Here is a 25,671-nt window from a genome sequence, read left to right as displayed (position 1 = left end):
TTTCATGGGAATAGTTTCTGTATGCAGAAACAAAGCTATCTGAAAAAGAGAACATGTGAGAAGAGCAAAGGGCAAAACACGGGAAATATGTCAGTCATTAAGAAAACAGTTAATGTATACCTAACATGCACAATGTACTGCTGCCAAGTAATTTAGGAATTCATTTAAGGCTTGGAAAATAAATGCCACTAAAAGAGAAGAAACAATTGAACACAGCTGGAAGCATCATAGTACTTGAATTTAAAAAAATATATTACAAAGCTACAGTAATCAAAACAGTATGGTACTGGCATAAAAAGAGATACAATGACCAATGGAACAGAACAGAGAGCCCAGAAATAAACTAACACATATACAGTCAACCAATCTTTGATAAGGGTACCAAGAATACACAATGGAGAAAGGATAGTTTCTTCAATAAATGGTGTTGGGAAAACTGGATATCCACGTGCAAAAGAATGAAATTTTTCATACCATTCACAAAAATTAACTCAAAATGGATTAAAGACTTAATGTGTAAGACATTAAATCTTAAAACTTCTATAAGAAAACACAGAGAGACAGCTTATTGACATTGACCTTGGCAGTGATATTTTGGATATGACACCAAACACAAGCTTTGTTGCAAAAAATAAACAAGTGAGATTGTATCAGACTAAAACTTTTATTCTGCACAGCAAAAGAAACAGGCAACAAAATGAAAAGGCAGCCTATGATATTGTAGAAAATATTTTCAAACCGTATATCTGATAAAGTATTAATATTCAAAATATATAAGGAAATCCTACAGTGCAGTAGTAAAAAGAAAAAAAAAAAACCAAAACCCATTTTAAAAATGGGCAAAGGAACTGAATAGGCATTTCTCCAAAGAAGACATACATATACATGGGCAACAGGTGTATGAAGAGGTGTTCAACATGACTAATCAACGTGGAAATGTAAATCAGAATCACAATGAGATATTACCTCATACCTATTAGAATACCTATCGTCAATAAACAAAAGATAACGAATATTGGGAAGAATGTGGAGAAAAGGGAACCCTTGCACACGTTAGTGATGTAAATTGGTATAGCCATAATGGAAAACAATATGGAGATTCCTCAAAAAGTAGAAAATAGAATTACCCTATGATCCAGCAATCCCACCGTCAGATATATATCCAAAGGAATTTAAATTAGGATCTCAAAGAGATAGCTGCACTCCCATGTTCATTGCAGTATTGTTTACAACAGCAAAGACATGGAAATAACCTAAATTTTCATCAGAAGATGAGTGGATAAAGAAAATGTGATATATACATACAGTGGAATATTTTTCAGCCTTAAAAAAAGAAAGACATCCTCCCAATTGCTACAGTGTGGATGAACTTGGAGGACATTATGTTTTGTGAGATAAGCCAGACGTAGAAGGACAAATATTACATGATAGCACTTATATGATGACTCTAAAATAGTCAAACTCCTAGGAACAGGGAGAAAAATGGCGATTGTCAGAGCCTGGGTGGGGTGAGGAAAATGCAGATGTATTAGGTACAAAGTTCCATTTACATGAGGTAAGTTCTAGAACCCTACTATACAGCATAGTGCTTATGGTTAACAATATTGTCTTGTATTCTTAAAAATTTGCAAGAGGGTAGATCATATGTTGTGTTCTTATCTCACACTATAAATAAATAGTAATAATAATTAGAGTGGGAGGAAACTTTTAGAGGTGATGCATATGTTTATGGCATAGATTGTGGTGATGGTTTCATGAGTATATACTTACCTACAGACTCATTCAGTGTATACATGAAATATATACAGCTTTTCACATCAATCATACCTCAATAAAGTGACTTAAAAAAAAAGAAATGTGGGGAGATGTGAATTTTCCTAGCAAGTGTTGCACCTAATAACAGTTTAAGATTTACTAAATAAAATGTATATGTATCACATAACCAGTATGACAAACATTATGCAGCTTTGCCTCACTTATGCTCTGAAACAATTTTCTAAGATAACCAGTGATCTCATTACAGGAAAATAAAATTGTCTTTCTTCTGGAGGAAAAAAAAAAACAGAGAAGGATTTACCTTACTCCCTTCTTTTTTAAATGGCATTTATCACTTCCTACATTCTACCTAGTTTAATCATTTATTGTGTTTATCATTTAATTCTGTTTCCTCATTTTGTCTTTTTAAATAAATCTCCTCCTGGGCAGCAATGTTTTTATTTTGTTCACTGAGGTACCCAAGTGCCTGAAATAGTGCTAAGTGCTCAGTAAATATTTCTTGAATAAATGAGTGTAACTATCCAGAATGTAGTAAAAAGATATAAGGAGATGAAAAATATGAAACGAGCATTATGGGACATGGAGAATTGAATGAGAAAAGATAATAAACACCTAACTAGGATCACAGAAAAACGGAAAAGAAGGAAAATTTTCATCACTGATGAAAGACATGAAGGCACAAATAAAAGATTGCTTATTTTCTTTGCTGTCACAAGATTCTTCCTTGGGAGCAGTGCCCTCTTTGATTGTTGTCAGAGGATGGAGAAGCCAAGGTTGTTAAATAGATCTTGTCCTCTTCCCCACCACCTCACTCTGTGGTAATGGTGAATTTAGAACATCCAAGTTGGGCCAAAATGCTTTGTTCTTAATGGATATAGTATATATTGGGGAAAGACATGAAGCTCACTGATGATTTATGGTGTCTTGATGGAAGAAGGTTTCACTACCACAACAACCAAAAAGAGACTTTTGAGCTATTTGACTTTGAAAGCACTGTTGTGCACAGATATAATTAAAATTAAAATTTAAGAAATAAAGTTATTCACAAAGAAACCCTTAGATTCCCTAATCCAACATAGAGTCAGATGTGACCTTAAATAAGGTGAAAGACTGCCATTGACAGAGCACACAAAATTACCCACATGGAAGAGCCATGGTACGTACAGCTGTTCCTTTAGCTGCATCCACATGCTGGCCTTTGTGGGCAGCTGCCAAAATACTGCATGAACGTTTGTCAGCATGTGGATGCCTTCCTGTGCCCATCACTTTTGCTGAGTACCTCCTCCATGTTTACACACTGACTGTTAACAAATCAGGTCATTGGCTGAATCATGGAACACTACATCAAAAACTAATGATATACTGTATGGTGACTAACATAACATAATAAAATGAAATTAAATTTAAAAAAACAGGTCATTATTAAGAAACACCTCACCCCCAAAAATGAAAAATAAATGATTTATATTTTGAATTTGGGATGCAAGAAAAAAACAAAGTAAACCTAAAGAAAGCAGAAGGAAGAAAATAATATAATAACAGAACTTAAAGAAAGGGTCAATAAAATAAAAACTGATTATCTAAAAAAAGAAACTTTAAAAAAACAGACATACCTTCCTTGGAAAAATGCCTCTTCAGGTCCTCTACCCATCTTAAATTGGATTACTTTTTTTGGTGTTGAGTCCTTTTAGTTCTTTATATATTTTGAATACGAGCCTCTTATCAGATATATCATTTGCAAATACCTTCTCTCATTCTGTAGGTTGTCTTTTTGTTTTGTTGATGGTTTCCTTTGCTGTACAAAAGCTTTTTGTTTTGGTGTGGTCCCAGTAGCTTAATTTGGTTTGGTTTCTCTTGCCTGAGGAGACATATCTAGAAAAATGTTTCTGTGGCTGATGTCAAAGAAAGTACTGCCTATATTTTCTTCTAAGAGTTTTGTGGTTTGTTGGTATGCCCCTGTTGTGGGAATGCAAATTGGCATAGCCAGTGTGGAAAACAGTATGGAGGTTCCTCAAAAAACTAAAAATGCAATCACCATATAATCCAGTAATTCCACTACTGGATATTTACCCAAAGAAAATGAAAACACTAATTTGAAAAGGTCTGTGCATCCCTGTGTTTATTGTAGCATTATTTACAATAGCCCAGATATGGAAACAACCTAAGTGTTCATCGGTAGATGAATGGATGAAGATGTGGTGTATTCAATGGAATATTACTCAGACATTAAAAAGAATGAGATCTTGCCATTTGCAAAAAACATGGTTGGGCCTAGAGGATATAATGCTAAGTGAAATAAATCAGACAGAGAAAGACAGATAACATATAATTTCGCTCATATGTTGAATTTAAGAAACAAACAAACAAAGAGAAAAACAAAAAAACCAGACTCTTAAATACAGAGAACAGACTAGTGTTTGCGAGAAGGGAGGTGGGTGGGGGGAGAGGTGAAATAGATAAAGGCGATGAAAAGTACACTTATCTTGATGAGCACTGAGAAATGTATAGAATTGTAGAATCATCCTGTGGTATATACTAGAACTAAATTAACACTGTATGTTAATTATCTTCAATAAAACAAATTTTAATAAGTATACCAATAGTAAGAGTAATCAAGAAGAAACACACAGATAAGCTATAAATATTAAAAATTATATGGAACGCATTTATTTAAATCAAGGTAAGGTTGACATAGCATAAAATTAACCATTTTAAAATGAACAGTTGAGTGACATTTACTGCATTCATAATGTAGTACAACCATCACCTCTGTCTAGTTCCAAAACATTTCCATACCCCAAAATGAAGCCCTGAATCTAATAAACAGTTGATCTTTGTTTCTGTCCCCAATCTACCCCTGCTTACCGCTCCTGGTAGCCACCAATCTGCATTCCATCTTTATAGATTTACATATTCTAGATATGTCGCATAAATGGAATCGTATATATATGTGACCTTTTGCACCTGATTTGCTTCACTTATAATGTTTTTAAGGTTCATTCACGTTGTACCATGTATCATCAGTACTTCCTTTCTTTATATGGCTAATTAATATTCCATTGTATGGCTATGCCACAAATTATTTATTTGTTCATTCATTGTTGGATAGTTGCACTGTTTCTACCTTTTGACTGTAGTGAATAGTACTACTGTGAACACGTGTGTATATGTATTTGATTGCCTGCCTTCTGTTTTTTTAGATATATATCTAGAAGTGGAACTTCTGGGTTATATAGTATTTCTGTTTAACTTTTGAGGAACTGCCAAACTGTTTTTCACAGAGACCTAACCATTTTACATTCCCACCAGCAATATGTGAGGGCTCCAGTTTCAGCACATCCACATCAATACTGTAATTTTCTTTTCTTTTTTTTTTTTCATTGTAGCTATCCTATAGGGTGTGAATGTGAATTAGTACCTCATTTTTGTTTGATTTGCATTTTAATGGTAACTAATGATGTGAGCATCTTTTCATGTGTTTATTCACCATTTGTATATCTTATTTGGAGAAATGTATATTCAAGTCCTTTGCCTGTTTTTAATTAGATTATTTGTCCCTTTTTTTAGAAATTTAAAAAATATATATATTAACTGAATATTTTGTTTTGTTTTGTTTCCAGTTTTTATTTAAATTCCAGTTAGTTAACAGATAGTGTAATATTAGTTCAGGGGTAGAATTTAGTGATTTGTCACTTACATACACCACACAGTGCTCATCACAACAATGCCTCTTTAAGGCCCATCACCCATTTAGCTCATCTCCCCACCCACCCCTCCAGCAACCCTCAGTTTGTTCTCTACGATAAAGAGTCTGTTTTATGGTTTGCCTGTCTCTTTTTTTCCCTTCTGTGTTCATCTGTTTTGTTTCTTAAATTCCACATATGAATGAAATCACACGGTATTTATCTTTCTCTGACTGACTTACTCGCATGGATAGAGACAACTCTATCCATGTTGTTGTGAATGGCAAGATTTCATTCTTTTTATGGCTAATATTCCATTGTATAGATATATCACAACTTTTTTCCCCCAACTTCTTTTTTTATAATAATTTTTTATTATGTTATGTTAGTCACCATATAGTACATCCCTAGTTTTTGATGTAATGTTCCATGATTCATTATTTGCATATAACACCCAGTGCACTGTGCAATACGTTTTCCCAACTTCTTTATCCGTTTTTCAGTTGATGGATATTTGGGGTCTTTCCATAATTTGGCTATTGTTGTTAATGCTGCTATAAACAACTGAATTTTTTTTAAATTTTCATTCCAGTATAGTTAAAATACAGAGTTATATGATTTTTCAGGTGTACAATATAGTGATTCAACAATTCCATATATCCCCTAGTGCTCATCATGACACATGCACTCCTTAATCCCCACCACCTATTTCACCCATTCCCCCCACCTACCTCCCCTCTGGTAACCATCAGTTTTTCTCTGTAGTTAAAAGTGTGTTTCTTGGTTTGCCTCTCTCTGTTTTTTCCCTTTGCTCATCTGTTTTGTTTCTTAAATTCCACATATGAGTGAAATCATATGATATTTGTCTTTCTCTGACTAACTTATTTCGCTTAGCATTATACTCTATCCATGTTGATGCAAATGGTAAGATTTTGTTCTTTTTATGTCTGAATAATATTCTATCCTATGTATATATACCACATCTTCTTTATCCATTCATCCATTGATGGACACTGGGCTACTTCCATAATTTTCTGTTGTAAATAATGCTGCAGTAAACATAGGGGCTTATATCCCTTCAAATTAGTGTTTTCTTATTCTTAGGGTAAATACCCAGTAGTGCAATTACTAGATCATGGGGTAATTCTATTTTTAACTTTTTGAGGAACCTCCATATTGTCTTCCACAGTGGCTGTACCAGTTTGCATTCCCAACAGTACGCAAGTATTCCTTTTTCTCCGCATCCTCACCAACACTTGTCATTTCTTGAGTTTTTTATTTTAGCCATTCTGACGGATGTGAGGTGATATCTCATTGTCATTTTGATTTGCATTTCCCTGATGATGAGTGATGTTGAGCATCTCTTCATATGTCTGTTGGCCATCTGTGTGTGTTCTTCAGAGAGATGTCTGTTCATGTCTTCTGCCCATTGTTTAATTGGATTATTTGTTTTTGGGGTGTTGTGTGAGTTCTTTATATATTTTGAATATTAATCCTTCATCAGATATGTCATTTGCAAATACCTTCTCCCATTCCATGGGTTACCTTTTAGTTTTGTTTGTCATTTCCTTTGCTGTGCAGAAGCTTTTTATTTTGATGGAGTCACAATAGTTATTTTTGCTTTTGTTTCCCTTGCCTTAAGAGTCATATCTAGAAAGACATTGTTATGGCTGATGTCAGAGAAGTCATTGCCTTGGTTCTCTTGTAGGATTTTTATGGTTTCAAGTATCATCACATTTAGGGTCCTGAATCCACTTAGAGTTTTTTGTGTATGGTGTAAGAAAGTGGTCCAATTTCATTCTTTTGCATGTAGCTGTCCAGTTTTCCCAACACCATTTGTTTAAAGAGACTGTCTTTTCCCCATTGCATATTCTTGCCTTTTTTGTTGAAGATTAATTGACCATATAATTATGGGTTCATTTCTGGATTTTCTGCTTGATTCCATTGATCTATGTGTTTGTTTTTGTGCCAGTACCATACTGTCTTGATCACTACAGCTTTGTAATATAACTTAAAGTCTGGAATTGTGATGCCTCCAATTTTGTTTTTCTTTTTTGACATTTTTATTTGTTTTTTTAAGTTGTTAGAGTTCTTTATACTTCCTGGATACTAAATGTTTATCAGATATATGATTTGCAAATATATTCTCCCATTCTGTAGGTTGTCTTTGCACTTTTTTGATAACATCCTTTGATGGACAACAATTTTTAGTTTTGATGAAGTCCACTTTATTTTTTTCTCATGTTGCTTGTGCTTTTGGAGTCATATAATACATCTTAAAAATTGTATGCATATACTATGAGCAACTTGCTACCAGTAAACTTGTGTTCATATACATGAGTGTTATTTCTGTAGTAGCAGATATCTTAATTAAAGCAGTCAAAATGTCCGTAAGTAGAGAGATAACTAAATACATAATGGTATAACCTTTGAAAAGATTAAGATGAAAACAAGTGAGAAAGGAACTGAATTAGTTTTCGATTGTTGCGCAACATATGACATCAAATTCTGTGAATTAAAAAAAATACCCATTTTTTAGTTCATAGCTGTGTAGGTTAGAAGTCTGCCCAGACATGACTGGGCTCTGCTCAGGTTACCACAAAGCTGAAGTCAAAAGTGTCAACTGGGCTGTGTTCTAGTCTGAAAGCTCTAGGGGGAATATGGTTCCAGACTCTTTAGATGTTGTTGGCAGGATTCAGTTTCTTACAGTTGTAGGATTGAAGTTCCCATTTCCTTGCTGGCTTTCAGCTGAGAGCTGCTCTCAGCAGCTAAAGGTCACCTGCTTTCCTTGCTACATTGTAGCCCCCTTCATCTTTAGGTTATCAGCAATGCAGTGAATTCTTTCCACGCTTTGAACCTCTGACTTTGCTTTCTGCAACCAGCAGAAGAAAATTCTGCACTTTTAAAAGATTCACGGCACCGAGTCATACTCACCCAGACACTCTCCCTATCTTATGTTCAGTTGTGCCATATAACATAGCCTAATCATGGGAGTAAATGCCACCTTATTTACAGTCACAGGGATTATGAAACCCCAGAATTGGGAAGGAAATTTGGGAGACCATATTAGAATCCTACAGCAAGGATTATCTCTACATAAGCACATTCTATATATTAAAAAAATTTAATGAAATATTGTTCAGTGAAAACAGCAAGTTTACAATTCTATGTTTAGTATGACATATTTGTGGAGATAAACTATATATGTCTGGATGCATATAATGTGTATTATAATCTTCAGTAATTTTTTTAAAAGACTAAAATTTCTAAAAAGAATTCTTGAACTGACATTTAAAGTTTTGGTAGTGATACTTTCTTAAATTGGCTGGCAATTTAAGAGAGACAATTACAGCAAGTTATAACTAATATTGGCTTGCTTTATGAGTAGATAAATAGACCACAATGTTTCGTTTATACTTCTCCCCTTGTTCAAATGGCCTGCTTCAGATGTCAGTGTGGGACAAACATCTGCTTTGCTGTTGAGTGATAATGAGTAATAGAAGAACAAAGTCTATAAAAGGCCAGAATTTAAAATGTCCTTCGTGAGGCTCTTGCCCCACAAGAGAAGTGATTTCCCTTGGAAGGCATCATGGTGTTTGCACTGATACTGTGTGCCCAAAGCATGGTGAGCAAATTATTTTTAAAAACTGGCAGGGCACTACTAACTTTTAAGCTTATAAATGTGCATTAAAATCAGAAATGATGCAGTCAGAAAGTAGGGAAGGAATTGGGATCCAAACCATGCTCTTAATTCAAGTGAGCGGATCATATGATCTCTCCATGCTTCAGTTTTCTCTGCAAAATGGGGATCCTTTTGATTTCACTAGGTGGTTGTGAGAATAAAGCGATATAGATACATATCAAAATGCTTTGGAAGGTGCAAAGTGACATACAAAATGCAAGGATTTTATCCAAGTTGATGAACAAAGGAGCTCGTTCAGAAACATACCTAGAGGGGGACCTAGGGCTTTCAATATTTAGGGATAAGGTGGGCCGGCGGGTGAACCCAGATCCAGGTCTTACTGTCTCACGTGGGGTTGGCAGGTCTGTTTGGGCCACGTAGAGATACCCTGCTCTGAATTTGTCATTTATTAGACTGAGGAAACCAGCTAAAGGAGGTAAACGCAAATGAAGAAAGTGAATCACCAACCACTCATTATTATTGCCTTTGTTTTTCAGGATTAATAATCCTAGATCAAAAATAATCCAGTGATTTTAGGGTTTAAAATTTGGGAAGGGGGAATGAGCCATGAGAGACTATGGACTCTGGGAAACAAACTGAGGGCTTCAGAGGGGAGGGGGGTGAGGGAATGGGATAGGCCGGTGGTGGGTATTAAGGAGGGCACGTATTGCATGGTGCACTGGGTGTTATATGCAAGTAATGAACCATGGAACTTTACATCAAAAACTGGGATGTACTGTATGGTGACTAACATAATATAATAAAGAATTATTATAAAAAATATAATTTTAATATAATTCAATGTCACTCATAAATAAAATAAAATAAAATTTAGGTATTAATTAGCACAAGGAAAAAAAATTAAAATAAAAAAATGTCCTTCGTATTTTTTCCCTAATATCATGGACTCCATAAAAGGAGTGCATTGCCTAAGTTAAATGTTTTTTCTATATACACATCTATTAAGATTGTTAACCATTATATTAATCTATTTAATAATTACCACATAATTACCTCCTCAAAATAGTACAAATAATTTTCTTTTGGAATAGAATTTGTGGTATGGCTCGTATTTGGTTCTGTATGGATTCACTTATTCTATTATATGAATTTCCTTTTCACACAAGGAGTATTATTGTGTAACTAACATATTTTCTGTGTACCTCTGGTGTGCCTGTTAATATGCCTGGTTCTCTTGCTGGCCCTTTACCAATTTAGCAAAGTGCTCTAAAGTCTCAGGGTACCAGTGATTGATTTCATCACTCAACTGGCTTTCCCTAAGGAGTTCTCGGCCAGGTTTTTCTGCTAGGTCTTGGGAACACAAAGTTGCCCTCAAAAACTTAATCTTTCTTGATTATCACATGAAAACACTTATGTTAGCTATCTTTTCATGGCTGCTGTGCAAAGCAAACTAAAATGCTTCGTTTCTTATTCTCCTGGAGTTTATTCAGCGTTCAAAATACCCTTGCGTATCGGAAACCGGGGATGTGTACTGTATGGTGACTAACATAATATAATTAAAAAACATTAAAATAAAAAAAATAATAATGGTAGCATTACCAATATAAAACTGCTTTTTAAAGCAACTTTTTTTTAAAGAATAAACTGGTTTCATTAAAAAACAAAACAAAACAAAATACCCTTGCGTAGAATTAACATTTTCTTGAAAATCAGCTGCTTCTGTAGTTGAAATACAGAACTCTCCTTGAGAGTCCAGCATTCTACCCAAATGAGATAATTTGCCTCTGTGAAAATCTCAGGTGCTCTGGTGAGGAATTTTCTTTTAAAACGTTGTGTGAGAATTTTGTTTATTAAATCAAAGAGTTTTGCTTCCCTCTGCAAAAAAAAAAAAGTCATGTCTTACAATGCAACTGGATCTTATTGGCAGGAGCTCAGGCACTCAGTGAGGGATCTGCATTTCAGTCTTGGTCCTTCCACTCAGGGCCCCATGGTATGGTCTAGACTGTCTTAACTTGGTCTAGGACATAGCCTCCAGCTCACTACCCAACATTCCCCCCAAACATTTTCTGTGAGTCCCAGCAGGAATAAGAGGAGCTAGTACTCTGGCTCAGGTGACTGTCAACATCACTTTCCTTTTCTGCTCTGCTATCTAGTCTGTCATTATCAATATGCATATCTTCCTTGGAAATTACAAAGATTTATGGAAATTAAAAATTAACTCACTCTCATACAAAGAAAGCCAGGGATCTGTGCCCTATGGATGGAGAAACCCACACACAAATATTTAAGTGAATCTGTATATAATCCTATTATCTTGTAAGTTTTTTTTCATTAATGTATTTTCCTATATAACACAAAACTGAAAATATAGAATGAATGCAGGTATGGTTTAAACCTAAATATATTTCATTCCAGTGGCCAACCCAATCCAACATGCTTTCATATGTATGCCCAAGGCATCAGGTCTTGCTCAGAAACACTAAAGTGAAAATCTGCTAAGGGATAGGCAAAGTGAAACTTTCACTTTAGGTATGTACCTTGGTCTGTTGTTAAAACTATGTCTTTTTTCATCTGAGAATAAGATCAGAAGTTACCAATGGTTATTATGCTCTGAGTAGATGTCAGGCTAGAGAAAATTTTTAATACAGTGTCCTATAGAGTTTAGATGAAAACAGTGAAAGAAATGGTCAGGTTCTTTAAGAAGATCTTTGTTTAGAAGAAATTTGCCGTCTGCTCTGTCTAGACCATAATGCGCAGTGCAACATAGAATAGAATGACTAATGCTTCTGACCTGAGTTCAAAAAAAATCCTCTGCCTTGAGAGGCTTGTGGAGAATTAAGGGGTATCAGAGATAGAAGTTATAGTAGACTGGTATAATCATTTATTTATGAATCAGACATCTGTTTTGCACTTACTATGTACTTCCACTGTTATAGTCTCTAGAGATATTGCAGTGAATAGAACACACAAAAGTTTCTGCTCTCATGAAGCCAATTAATATAAGTGTATAATATATTTGGAGATAAATGTTATCAAATATAAAAAGTGAACTATAGGGGAGAATTTGCTATCTTGAATGAAGTAGTCAGCATAGGTCTTACTGAGAAGGTGAATATACCATGGGGCTATCTCCCAAGGGAAAGATCTCTTGTCTACCACCCTCACATTAGTGAATCTCAAGATGACTTCCAGGGACACCTGGGTGGCTCAGTTGGTTGAGCGTCTGCCTTCGGCTTAGGTCATGATCTCAGGGTCCTGGGATCAAGTCCCACATCGGGCTCCCTTCTCAGCAGGGGGTCTGCTTCTCCCTCTCCTTCTGCCTCCTCCCCTCTTCCCCACTCATGATCATGCTCTCTCTCTCAAATAAATAAATAAAATCTTTAAAGAAAGAAAGTTCTCTTATAAAAAAAAAAAAGACTTAAGTCATAAGGTGGAGCCAAGTGATGAAACTATAGTCAGCTTCCTCACCCTTGGTCATTTAAGGATAAATAAGTAAGATAGATAGATAGATAGATAGATAGATAGATAGATAGATAGATAGAGAGAGAGAGAGATAAGAAATGAGGGTGGGTTGGATTTGGGCTGTTTTTTAAAGGTAGAGCTGTGCTGGTTTCATTTCTGGAATGGTGGAGTGAGCTAACAGGCTAGCCCTGCCACAGTTACCTATTAACACCGGCTAAAAATCAAAAAACAATCACCTTAAGGTTCTGCAGAATGAGAAAAAGTAGGCAGATATTGGAGGGGAGTAAAAACTTAAGAGAAAGGAACCAACACATGGTGAATTTCCCGCTTCTGTGGTTTTGGTCTGATTGTAGTCTCAGAACATCATGGGGTAGCTAAAACTCCAACAGAAAGCCTGCCATATTTTTAGCCTGAGGAACCAAGAGATGGAGTCTGGGGCAAGCATGACCACTGCAGGGAGTCTTGGAGAGGAGAGAGCAGGAAATGGACAATCCCAAATTCTGTATATGAACTCTGCATGTCAGCAGGTGAACCTTGAACCACAAATAGGCAAGCAAACTCAAGACAGCTAGCAACTTAAGGCTAAAAGAAAACTGAGATTTGACCTCTATCAATCACAGGAGAAATATTACAGATTAAGTCTAATCAAGTTAATTCCTATTAAAATAAAAATACTAACTAACCTTCTAAAGAAGACCATAAAAGAATCAAGCATCTCCGTAGCATAACAATTACTATGTCCAAGATACAGTCCAAAATTTGGGGACATAAAAACAGCCAGGAAAATGTAACCCATTCTCAGGTGAAAAGGCAATCAATAGAAGCCAATCCTGAGATGACTTAGATGTTGGAATTATCAACAGGGCTTTTAAAGCAGCTGTTATAACATGTTCAATGAGTGAATAAATAGTAAAAATCTCAACAGAAAAATACAAAACACTTTTTTAAATAACCAAATGGAAATTTTAGAACTGAAAAATATATCTATATTAAGAATATCTGGAATATGGGGCTCCTGGGTGGCACAGCGGTTAAGCGTCTGCCTTCGGCTCCGGGCGTGATCCCGGCGTTATGGGTCGAGCCCCACATCAGGCTCTTCCGCTATGAGCCTGCTTCTTCCTCTCCCACTCCCCCTGCTTGTGTTCCCTCTCTCGCTGGCTGTCTCTATCTCTGTCAAATAAATAAATAAAATCTTAAAAAAAAGAATATCTGGAATAAAAATATCTCTGAATGAAGTTAATTGAACCAAGAGATCATAGCAGAGAGAATCAGTGAATATAAATACCAATATGAAGGAAAAATATTGAAACAAAGCAAAATAAACAACAAAACGTTAAGGTGACAGTTTCAAAAGGCTCACACTGGAATTTCAGAAGAAAAAAAGAAAAAGAATGGGTCAGAAAAAACAGCTGAAGAAATAATGGCAAATAACTTCACAAAATTTTGTGAAAGACATAAATTTACAGATTTAAGAAGCCTATCAGACACCAAACAGGATAAATGACACATCATTGTCAACTACTTAAAAACAATGAAAAAGAAAATCTTAAAAGCAGCTAGCAAAAAATGATGCATTGCATACAGGGAAACAATTCAAATTATCATGGGCTTTTTATCAGAAACTGTAGAGACCAGAAGACAGTAGAAAAGCATGTTTAAAGTGTTGAAGAACAAACACAAAATTATATATCTAATGGAAAGAGTCTTTCAAGAATGAAGACAAAATAAAGACATTTTCAGATAAAGGAAAATGAAGAGAATATGTCACCAGCAGAACTGCACTTCAAGTTATGCTAACCAAAGTTCTTCAGGTTAAAGGAAAGAATTGGAGGGAAACCCAGATTTTCAGGAATGATTGAAGAGCACTGGAAATGGTAAATATGTGGGTGAATCTAAAAGTCTATTTATCCTCTTAACTTTAAAAAACACATGACTATATAAGGCAAAAATAACATTTTTGAAGGTGTTATAATGTTTGTACATGTAGTACGTATGACAACTATAGCAGAAAAGATGGTGCGGAGTGGTAATTTAACCTCTAAAGTTGACATTTTTCTACCTTTTATGTAAAATGGAAAAATATTAATTCTAAATTTACCATGAATAGTTAAGGATATATAAAATAATGCAAAGAAGTATAGCTAAAAAGCCCATAAATAAATTAAATGGAATTCTAAAGTATTCCCAATGGGAGATTCCTAGAACTGTTTTGGTCCTTTGTTTTTTCACATTCTTTTTTTTTTTTTAATTCATCAAATTCCCTTCAAATCCCAATTTTTTTTCCAAAAGGGTTTTTTTAAATCTATATACTAAACATTTTGGAGGTAAGATATTAATAAGTTAATATTGATGAAGTAGGCACTATTATTATCTACCTTTACAGATGAGAAGATTGAGGGAAGTAACTTGTCCAAGATCACACAGCTAATAAATGGTAGAGCTGGGCACAGGAAGTCTGTCTTCACAGTACATGTTCTTAACTGTGACACTGACTGGCTCTCTCTCAAGCTCTCTAGAAAGGTCATCCAACTTCCTTGACATTATTTCCTAGTATTTTATTTCTACCTTATTTTAATTTTGTCCCTCAATTTTCATTTTTACCTGAAGTTTCAGACTAATGAAAAGATTCTTGCCACTTCCAGACTCCATTTTACAGAGGGTTCAATCCCTTAGGCATCCTAGCTTTGAGATTTGTGCAAGAATTCAGTTCCAGGGCTACACTTCTGGTCCTTGCCTGGGCACTAAAATCCAATTTCCTGGCCGTTAGGATTATATTTGGGAATAACACCATATTGGTCCGTTGTCATGACATAAGTTCATGTGCTTACTATCCTGTTTTCTTGTTTCCTTTTATTTTTTACATTTCATTATAATTTTTGTTATATTTTTATCTGGCATTTCTGTGTTTGGAACCATGGAGGTGGGAGCAAAGGAGTGTCCTTCAGTGTCATCTCAGTTCCAATGTTGGTGGAATTTCCACCTCTTGTTAGGTCCCTTCTAAGTTCTTCTTAGTATTTCCCTATCTCTGCCTCCAGTCACTTTGGTAGTATGGCTCAATCACTCTAAATTTCTTAATGATGCACAGTTTTGCAGTTTGTGAACCTAGAGGGGCAAGGCTCTCTCCTCTGTGTGACACTTAGGTGCTGGTAGAGGAAGGTTTCAGTCACTACTGTGTACTCTGACCCACTGTGCCTCTCCTACCCTCAGGCCCTGTTGCTGAATCTCATGGAACCAGATTTTTCTAATTTGATCATGAATTTGATTTCAATGGCTCTGTCATATCTCCCAGCTCCACTTGTGCTGGCATCCGTCCTTCCCTCCAGTCAGCACCTCTTCCAACCTTCAGAAGATTCAGTAGACACGAGTAGGTACTTGAACAGGGAGAAGGGTGGGGTGAAGAGGGGTGCCACCTCACTGCACTGTGACTTACCTAGTCAGCTCTGGCCCACCAAGTCCCACTGTTGATACTAAAAAGAAAACAAATCAAACATGTGATATGAATTTTGTTTTAAAAGAATAAATTAAAACTTTTGTTTCAAAAAAAATAAATCATCGAGTTTTATTTTATTTTTTATAATAATTTTTTATTATGTTATGTTAGTCACCATACAGTATATCCCTAGTTTTTGATGTAAAGTTCCATGATTCATTACTTGTGTATAACTATACTTTTAGGGATCATTTCTATAGTTTGTTTTTTCACATTCTAAACTACATGTTCATGGTGTCTTAAAAGCCAATTCCACATTAAGGGAGTATGATTTCAGGTATCATTCCAAATGGTAAAGAGTTGCCTCTGTGGCTAAATTTAATTTCTAAGTCTTTCTTAGAAAACTGTTAGATTGTAGAGGTCAAAATCATCAAGACACTAGAGAATAAAACAGATAACTTAGGGTAGAAGGAAAATCCTTTGTGAATAAAGCGGCAATAACTTCTGAACAAGTTTTTCAACTTAAACTGAAAACTAGAAAATTGCCATGATACACACAAACTAATTCCTCCCTCACTTCTTTTTTAGAGTATTATATGTGCAGACCAGAAAAGTTACAGAGCAGGCGGTGAACTGGTAACATTTATCAAAAGAACTAATGACTTGTTATAAACTCTCAAGACGGACTTCCAGCATTAAGTTTACAGCTGCAGAAATGACTCTGTGTAGAATCTAGATGAATTCAAATAAAAGGCATTCTCTCCTTTCCCTCATTTCTACTCCGGCTTCAAGGCCAAAGCCACAGGTAGAGTCATTCAGCCAGGTTAGTAACTCCCACTCCTGCCCCAACATCTACTTGGTTGCACACCTTGGCCTGCTCATTCCCACCAGTTGCTAATCAACAGAAGACAGTTCTCAAAGGACCCACTGCTTCATCCTGGTCCAACAGATCATTGAAATAACTGTTATAGGCTTCTCAATACAGCTACTGCAGATCACAATCTGGTAGAGCCAGTAGAAAGCACCTGCCAGAGATGTCAGGGCCCAGGTTGGGATATCCACTGATAGCCACTAAGGGCTTTGTTAAAGAAAAAAATTATTCAGACACTTGTTAAAGATAGTAAGGCAGACTTCCAGGACCATTGTGATGGGTGTAAGGACCACTGTAATAGGATTTTGCCTTAGAGGAGAGAGACTGGGCTCAACTATGATTACAACAAGGAAAAATGAGAATTTATAGCCAAAGCGCAGGTTTGGGAGTCAGTAGATGGAAAATTACACTGAGTCACAACAACAACCATTGAATTTGGAGATTGTCAGAGGAGGTTTTAAATGATGTGTTTTAACCATTGGATAAGAAGAAACAGTTGATTGTGAAGAGTTGAGTGAGCAGTGCAGAAATGTAGAGGCAGGGATGAGGATACTTTGAAGAAGTTCGGTAGAAAAGAATGGCAGGACTGAAGGGGCTTTTAGAAGGGAGAATGAAGGTAGGGAGAAGAGATAGTGTAGTGGGGCACGGTCCCATAGGGACTGGGGAGGAGAGATGAAAGTGCCTGGAATCACAAATAAGTTGGATTAGATTATAATAAATTCGGAAGACATCCATGTCCAATGATTTTTAATTTCCAGTGAGGCTTAAGGAAAAATGTAAAGAAAAAAAAAAGGAAAACTGTAAAGGATCAATCTCTGTAGGAAAGGAGAGATAGAAAGAGACATAAGTAAACATTTCCTTGCATGCATGTGATGTGGCAAGCCCCAGGCCAGGAGCTTTACAACGTCACCTAATTCCGTCCCTACATCCACTCTGAGTGTGAACAGTTTGCTAGTGTCCAGTCCAGGATTCAAGTCCTGGTCTGCCCATCCCACATTTTATTTCCATTACACCATATTGTCACAGGGATTCTGAGAGAATAGCCAAGCAGAATTGCAGGATCACCAGAAGATAGAAATCAGAAACTTTTAAGGAGACCTAATGGTCAGAGTCATGGATTCCAGCAGCCAAGGGATCTGTACTTGGTGACTGTCTACCGTACCTTCCAAAAACAATAAGAAAATTTCTCCATTAGCAATCCCCTGAGATACAAATTTTTTTTAAGATTTTATTTATTTATTTATTTGACAGGGATAGAGACAGCCAGCGAGAGGGAACACAAGGCAGGGGGAGTGGGAGAGGAAGAAGCAGGCTCCCAGTGGAGGAGCCTGACGTGGGGCTCGATCCCAGGACTCCGGGATCATGCCCTGAGCTGAAGGCAGACACTTAACGACTGAGCCACCCAGGCACCCCCTGAAATACAAATTCTTGATGCCTGAATGTTTTATCACTGGAACCACATCAGGAGCCCAGATTTAAGAGAAAAGCTGAGGGAAAAACTTACTGAGATCAAAATTAAACATTTATCTGCTCCAGAAACCCTGAAATATAAGTTGTTTTACTTCTTGGTTTGCTTTGAATTTTTGCACTGAAACATCTTTTTACTTCCATTCAGAAATTTGTGGGGTAGGGGTATCTGGGTGGTGCAGTCGGTTAAGTATCCAACTCTTGGTTTCAGCTCAGGTCATGATCCCAGGGTCGTGGGATTGAGCCCCACATCAGGCTACCCAGTCAGCATTGAGTCTGCTTAAGACTCTCTCTCCCTCTGCCCTTCCCCCATACCCCACAATCTCTCTCTCTCAAAAAAACAAATCTTAAAAAAAATTATGGGATATATTAAGGCTTAAACTGGTAAGGCGGAGTACCCAATGGATAGCTTCAGCATAACAGTTAACCTAATTTATCTTAATTGGTTAGTGACATTTGTGTAGGACCAAAAGTCAAAAAGTATAGCTATAGAGGAAATGGAGGAATCACCTTGTAGCGAGCTGCCCACTGCCCTGAAGAGCATCCTGGTATCTCACATGGGCTTGCAAGATTTATGATGAATGAAGACACAGAAGTGAACCAGGGATAATGAGTACAGGATCCTTTGGTACTATATTCTTGGGAGTGTATGTGCACAGAGGCAGTACCCATGCCCCTTTACACCATGCTTCTGAGGATACACAGAGCTTCTGAAACCTGTCTGATCCCAAGTTAAGAACTTCCCTTGAAGGCATAAACAGGCCACTCTGGGAACAGTCCCTGTGCTATCTTAGTACCTATCTATGCCTTGGCATCCTCCTCATTCTATCTGCCTGCTCTGGCTCCACACTCATTCTGACCAGCGTGTGGTCCACCACAACCAGTCTGTGGCTTTATCCCCCTGCCCCTGAGGATATTTCAGCCTACCCATGGTTCATCCTCAATCTTAATTCTGCCTGAGATTCTCCTTTCTCAGCCCTGTAAGTCAGGACTTATCAGGATTCCTGGGCTTGACCTCTAAGGTTTGTCCCTGCCCTTGTCTTAAAATCTCTGAACTCACACTCCTGCCAGAGTGAGCCTACCTACCTTACCATGGTTAGTGCTGCCAAATAGATTGTTTAAGCCCTCTGTGCTTTCATTTCCTCAACTATAAAATAGTAGTATCTCGCCTTTTCTCTACCATCATGGTGTATGTGGTTGATTGCTATTTGCCATATCCTCTCACAAGAAATTCAGGATCAGGTAGTTCCTGGCCAAGAAACAAAGCAGAATCCTCACATCCCCCAGTGGATTTGGATGAAAACTGGTAATAAAATCAAGTACAACTCCAAGAGGAGACATTGGAGAACCACCAAGCTGGGTCCCTAAGGAATCACAGATGAGATGGCATACATAGTTATGCTGCATGAAGGTCACTTGTTCATATCATATCACTCTGTAAACATCACTACTACCTGAACAACAGAGAAGTTTTGTTGAGAAGATGATTTTTCTCTGTTACTATGCTGCTGCACCAGAGGCTGGTTCAGTAATAAATATGTGAGACCTTTTGTTTGGGAAAAAAAAAATAGTAGTGTCTCCCTAATTAAAGTGACAATATAGTCCCTACAACAAGGCCCTGGAAGATAGTAAATCTCAGTAAATATTTACAGTTATCATCTTTATTATACATGTTTAAGCTTTGCTTTTGAATCTAAACATCAGTGTTCTCTATATGCTTTGGCTGGGCTCATAAAAGAGGGCAAGGGCAAATAAAGGTCGATTGCCACTGCAAAGATTCTTCCCACCACAGAGACCCTGCTTTTGCTAGGCATCTGGCAGGCAGCCTTCCCTGGGACTTAAGCAGGATCTCTGCCAGCTTTGCCTGGGTGACAGGGCAGCACAGAGATTCCATGACACAAAGATGCCATCAGAGCCCTATGGTAGCAGCAGGCATATTCAGAATATTCATTTATTGCTGTGAAGCTCTTGAGAGCCTTTAAAGCAGGAAAAAGCTGTGTATGTACAGATAGGAGCCTTCTGTGGGGAAAACTACCACTTTATTATTTCTCATTTTGCTCTCAGCTATCTTGGTATTTTAATTGTGTTTTCCTTATAAACATAAAGTCGTTAGAAGTCCAGAAGATTTTATTAGGTAAAGTTTATTTTTATTTAGTTAGTGTCTATAAGCTGTAAGGCTCTATGCTTGATTCTTTGAGGGTTGCAGTAGATATTGTCCCTGCTACTTTACAGAAAAGGACAAGGGACTTACAGGATGTGTTAGAGATCCCCAGGACAACCCCTAGTGGTCATTCATTAGGACTTTTGGGATTTAGCATATAGCTTTACTCACAGATGAGTTGTATTTCAGCGACATAGTAAGGATACAGAGCTGGATCATAAGGGAGGAAAATACAGGCAGAGCCTGGTAGAATCCATGTGCAGGCTTACTTATGCTTTCTCCCTCACATGAGGGGACTCACACAGAGCACACTCTTTCAGCAATGAAAATGCAGCAATATCTGTGTAGTGTTTCTGCCCCCAGGACGCCCTTTAAAGACTCAGCCCCCAATGTTTATAGGGAGCTGTCACATAGGCACCCTCTGCTTACCATGTAGAAAATTCCCAGAAGGGAAGCAAATGTTCAGCATAAGTTATACTGCCCCACACAAACAGTCTAGGCACAGTGAGCCACCTTTAACTGTTGGGAACTCTTCGAAAACCAAATTCCCAGATGCCAGCCAAAGGCTGACCTTGCAAGCATACCTTTCTAAGATAGCAGTCTCAGGCCTGCTATGTTAACTCCTTTATGCATAGAGAAGTTGTCACATACGTACACACCAACTCTAATGCTAGCCTGTCAGAGGTACTGCATTAATGGTTAGATGTTAGCAGAGGAATAGATCCTTTCTGATTGATAGGGCCATAGAAGCCTTCATGACACTGCATGTTTGAGCTGGGCCTCAAAGGTTAGGCAGGGTTTGAGCAGAAGAGAGAAGTGGGGCGATAGGATGCAGTGAAAAAAGAATGCTTTTAGAGAAATGCAGGCAGGCAAACCCATCTGGCCTGAAACAAGGTACATTGAAGGAAGTAAAAGAATGTAGGGAGACAGGAAGAGAATAGATGCTAGAGGGTCTGGACTGCCAGGTGGAAGCTTATGAGCTTCATCTATAGAGCTGGAGTAGCACTGAGGTTTCTTTTTTAAGAAAAGAAGTCATATTAAGGAGGGCATGTATTGCATGGTGCACTGGGTGTTATACGCAAGTAATGAATCATGGAACTTTACATCAAAAACTAGGGATGTACTGTATGGTGACTAACATAATATAATAAAAAAATTATTATAAAAAAAAAAGAAAAGAAGTCATATAGTTCAAGCTGTCTTTGCAGAAGATACACATAGGGGTGATAATTCAGGCTGACCTGGAGGTTGAAGTGCCTAGAGATGGAAGGCTACTGAAGATACCTGGACACGTTCCCAGAGGGCCTGGGCTTCAGAATCTGCCCACTCATTTTTGGCCCACCTCATTCTATAGCAGATACATACAATACATGGGAAGGGTAAACTCTGACTATGTCTGTGCTATAAGAATGCCCTATAGAACCTTGGCTGGCAGGCCAGAGATAGATAAGTCTGTATTAACATGTGTGCTGAATTTGTGCTATAACACTGTAAATGCATAGAAGAGATTATGTTTACTGAAAAGTATTGTACAGCCTAACTGATCAAAGTACTCAGAAACTGCCAAATCCCCATTCCAAGCCTGCACAAATATCTGGCTGCCTTGTCCCAGCCACAAGCACAGGTAGAGCAAATCTCTGACCTTAGTACACCTTCTTTCATGAAGCTGTAAGTACTTGATGCGCATATCTGGCTTTCAAGGCTGCCCACTCTCAGCAAAAAGTTCAGAAAAAGCCAAAGGGCAGACCGCATGGGCCCTGCTCACTGGCATTTCTTTGTAGTCTGACTTCCTGGATTCTTGTCCAATATCCCTGGCTATTGACGTCTCAGACTGCCTCACTTGGGCCGTATGCTCCTGGCTCACAGAATTTTGGCCTAGCTCATCTGTGCAGACCACAGACTTCCTTATCTATGCTTTGATTGCTAGGTTTTCAGAGGTCAACTTACCTCTCACATGCCCATTTCTAAGCCTTAGGGACTAAGAATGCCTACATCCAGGGAGTGCCGTTCCTAGATCTGGCCCTCTGAACACCTTTCCTTCAGCCCTCAAACCCCACCTATATATACTGACTCTAGTGTTGCTAGCATTATAATTTTGTACCTTGGAATAGTGCTGCTATATGTAGTACAGAATCTCTTGTCCCAGTGACCCCCTACAGACCCTGTAGAACTTTATAGGATGATAGAAATGTTCTGTGTATGGGGGCGCCTGGGTGGCTCAGTCGTTAACTGTCTGCCTTCGGCTCAGGTCATGATCCTAGGGTCCTGGGATCAAGCCCCGCATCGGGCTCCCTGCTCAGCAGGAAGNNTGCTTCTCCCTCTCCCACTCCCCCTGCTTGTGTTCCCTCTCTCACTGCCTCTCTCTCTGTCAAATAAATAAAATCTTAAAAAAAAAACAAGAATGAAAGAAAGAAATGTTCTGTGTATAGCAGAACATTATGCTGTGCCTGAGCCACTAGCTTCACGTGGCTATTTAACACTTAAAGCATGGCTACTTTGACCTAGAAGTGAGTTTCTAATTTCATTTAATTTAACTAATCTTAACTACAAATAACTACGTGTGGCTACCATATTATATAGCACAGCATAGACCTTATAGGCTGAGTGATCTGCTGAACTGGTTGTACAGGATCATGACAGAAAAGATCAATTGAGTCTGTGTGTACAGAATACCAACAGGAGGGAAAGACATGAAGCAAAAGAGGAAAATTAAGAACAAAAGAGTCCTTCGTAGTCTCAGATGTATACATTTGTGTACATTAATAGGTATGTAATATTTTATTTTATTTTATTTTTTTATGATTTTTATTTTGTTATATTAGTCACCATACAGTACCTCCCCAGTTTTTGATGCAATGTTCCATGATTCATTATTTGCATATAACACCCAGTGCACCATGCAATATGTGCTGTCCTTAATACCCATCACCGGCCTATCTCAATCCCCCAACCCCTCTCCTCTGAAGCCCTCAGTTTGTTTCCCAGGGTCCACAGTCTTTCATGGTTCATTCCCGCTTCTGTTTACCCCCCACCTTCATTCTACCCTTCTTTCTCCTATGGATCTTCCTATTTCTTATGTTCCATAAATGAGTGAAACCATATGATAATTGTCTTTCACTGCTTGACTTAGCGTAATCTCCTCCAGTCCCATCCATGTTGCTACAAATGTTCTGTAATCGTTCTTTCTGATGGCTGAGGAATATTCCATTGTATATATGGACCACATCTTCTTAATCCGGTCATCTGTTGAAGGGCATCTCAGCTCCTTCCACAATTTGGCTTCTGTGGACAATGCTGCTATGAACATTGGGGTACATATGGCCCTTCTTTTCACTACGTCTGTATCTTTCGGGTAAATACGCAGTAATGCAATTGCTGGATCATAGGGTAGCTCAATTTTTAACTTTTTAAGGGACCTCCACACTGTTTTCCAAAGTGGCTGTACCAACTTGGATTCCCACCAACAGTGTAAGAGGGAACCCCTTTCTCCACATTCTCTCCAACATTTGTTGTTTCCTGCCTTGTCAATTTTTGCCATTCTAACTGGTGTAAGGTGGTATCACAAGGTGGTTTTGATTTCAGTTTCCCTGATGGCTAATGATGTTGACCATTTTTTCACGTGTCTGTTAGCCATTTGTATGTCTTCATTGGAAAAGTGTCTGTTCATATCTTCTGCCCATTTTTTGATTTGATTATTTGTTTCCCGTGTATTGAGTTTGAGAAGTTCTTTGTAGATCTTGGATACTAGTCTTTTAACTGTAGTGTCATTTGCAAATATCTTCTCCCATTCCATGGGCTGCCTCTTAGTTTTTTTTACTGTTTCCTTGGCCGTGCAGAAGCTTTTTATCTTGATGAAGTCCCACAAACTTTTTTTTGTTTGTTTGTTTGTTTGTTTGCTTCTCTTGCCTTTAGAGATGTGTCATGAAAAAAGTTGCTGTGGCCAATGTCAAAGAGGTTGCTGCCTATGCTCTCCTCTAGAATTTTGATGGATTCCTATCTCACATCGAGGTCTTTCATCCATTTGGAGTTTATCTTTGTGTATGGCATGAGAGAGTGGTCAAGTTTCATTCTTTTGCATGTAGCTGTCCAATTTTCCCAGCACCGTTTATTGAAGAGACTGTCTTTTTTCCACTGGATGTTTTTTCCTGCTTTATCAAAGATTAGTTGCCCAAAGAGCTGAGGGTCCATTTCTGGGTTCTCTATTCTGTTCCATTGGTCTCTGTGTCTGTTTTTGTGCCAGTACCATGCTGTCTTTGTGATCACAGCTTTGTAGTATAGCTTGTAATCAGGCAACGTGATGCCCCCAGCTCTGTTTTTCCTTTTCAACATTTCCTTGGCAATTCAGGGCCCTTTCTGGTTCCACACAAATTTAAGGGTTGTTTGTTTCAGCTCTTTGGAAAATGTCATTGGTATTTTGATCTGGATGGCATTGAAAGTGTAGATTGCTCTGGGTAGCATAGACATTTTACTATGTTTATTCTTCCAATCCATGAGCATGGAATATTTTTCCATCTTTTTGTGTCTTCTTCAATGTCTTTCAAGAGTGATTCGTAGTTTCTAGAATATAGATCCTTTGCCTCTCTGGTTAAGTTAATTCTGATGTAACATATGATTTTTGGTGCTATTGTAAATGGAATGGATTCCCTAATTTTCTTTCTTCAGTCTCATTGTTCGTGTATAGAAATGCAACTCGTTTCTGAGCATTGATTTTGTATCCCGCCACATTACTGAATTGCTATATAAATTCTAGTCGTTTGGAGGTGGAGTCTTTTGGGTTTTCTATATAAAGTATCATGTCATCTGCGAAGAGAGACACATTGACTTCTTTGCCAATTTGGATACCTTTTATCCCTTTTTGTTGTCTGATTGCTGTTGCAAGGACTTCTAGTACTATGTGGAATAATAATGGCGAGAGTGGGCATCCTTGTCGTGTTCCTGATCTTAAGGGGAAGGCTTTCAGCTTTTCCCCATTGAGGATGATATTCGCTGCAGGCTTTTCATAGATGGTTTTTATGAGATTGAGGAATGTACCCTCTATCCCTACACTCTGAAGGGTTTTAATCAGGAAAGGATGTTGTATTTTGTCAAATGCTTTTTCTGCATCAGTTGAGAGAATCATATGGTTCTTGACTCTTTTCTTGTTGATATGATCTATAACACTGATCAATTTGTGAATGT

The 25,671-nt window shown here is 37.7% G+C and overlaps 1 protein-coding gene and 1 pseudogene across 1 annotated transcript in view; both read left to right on the top strand.

The window, feature by feature from the left end:
• Positions 1–25,671, top strand: part of DOCK3 (dedicator of cytokinesis 3) — a gene marked incomplete at its 5' end in the record, with an annotated part of 534,371 nt that overhangs the window by 362,366 nt on the left and 146,334 nt on the right. The window lies entirely within an intron of this gene.
• LOC121102642 lies at positions 16,224–16,348 on the top strand (annotated as a pseudogene).

This window comes from Ursus maritimus, unplaced genomic scaffold (assembly GCF_017311325.1).
Source record: "Ursus maritimus isolate PB19 unplaced genomic scaffold, ASM1731132v1 scaffold_14, whole genome shotgun sequence".
NCBI lineage: Eukaryota > Metazoa > Chordata > Mammalia > Carnivora > Ursidae > Ursus > Ursus maritimus.
This window is presented reverse-complemented; position numbering and strand designations above follow the sequence as displayed.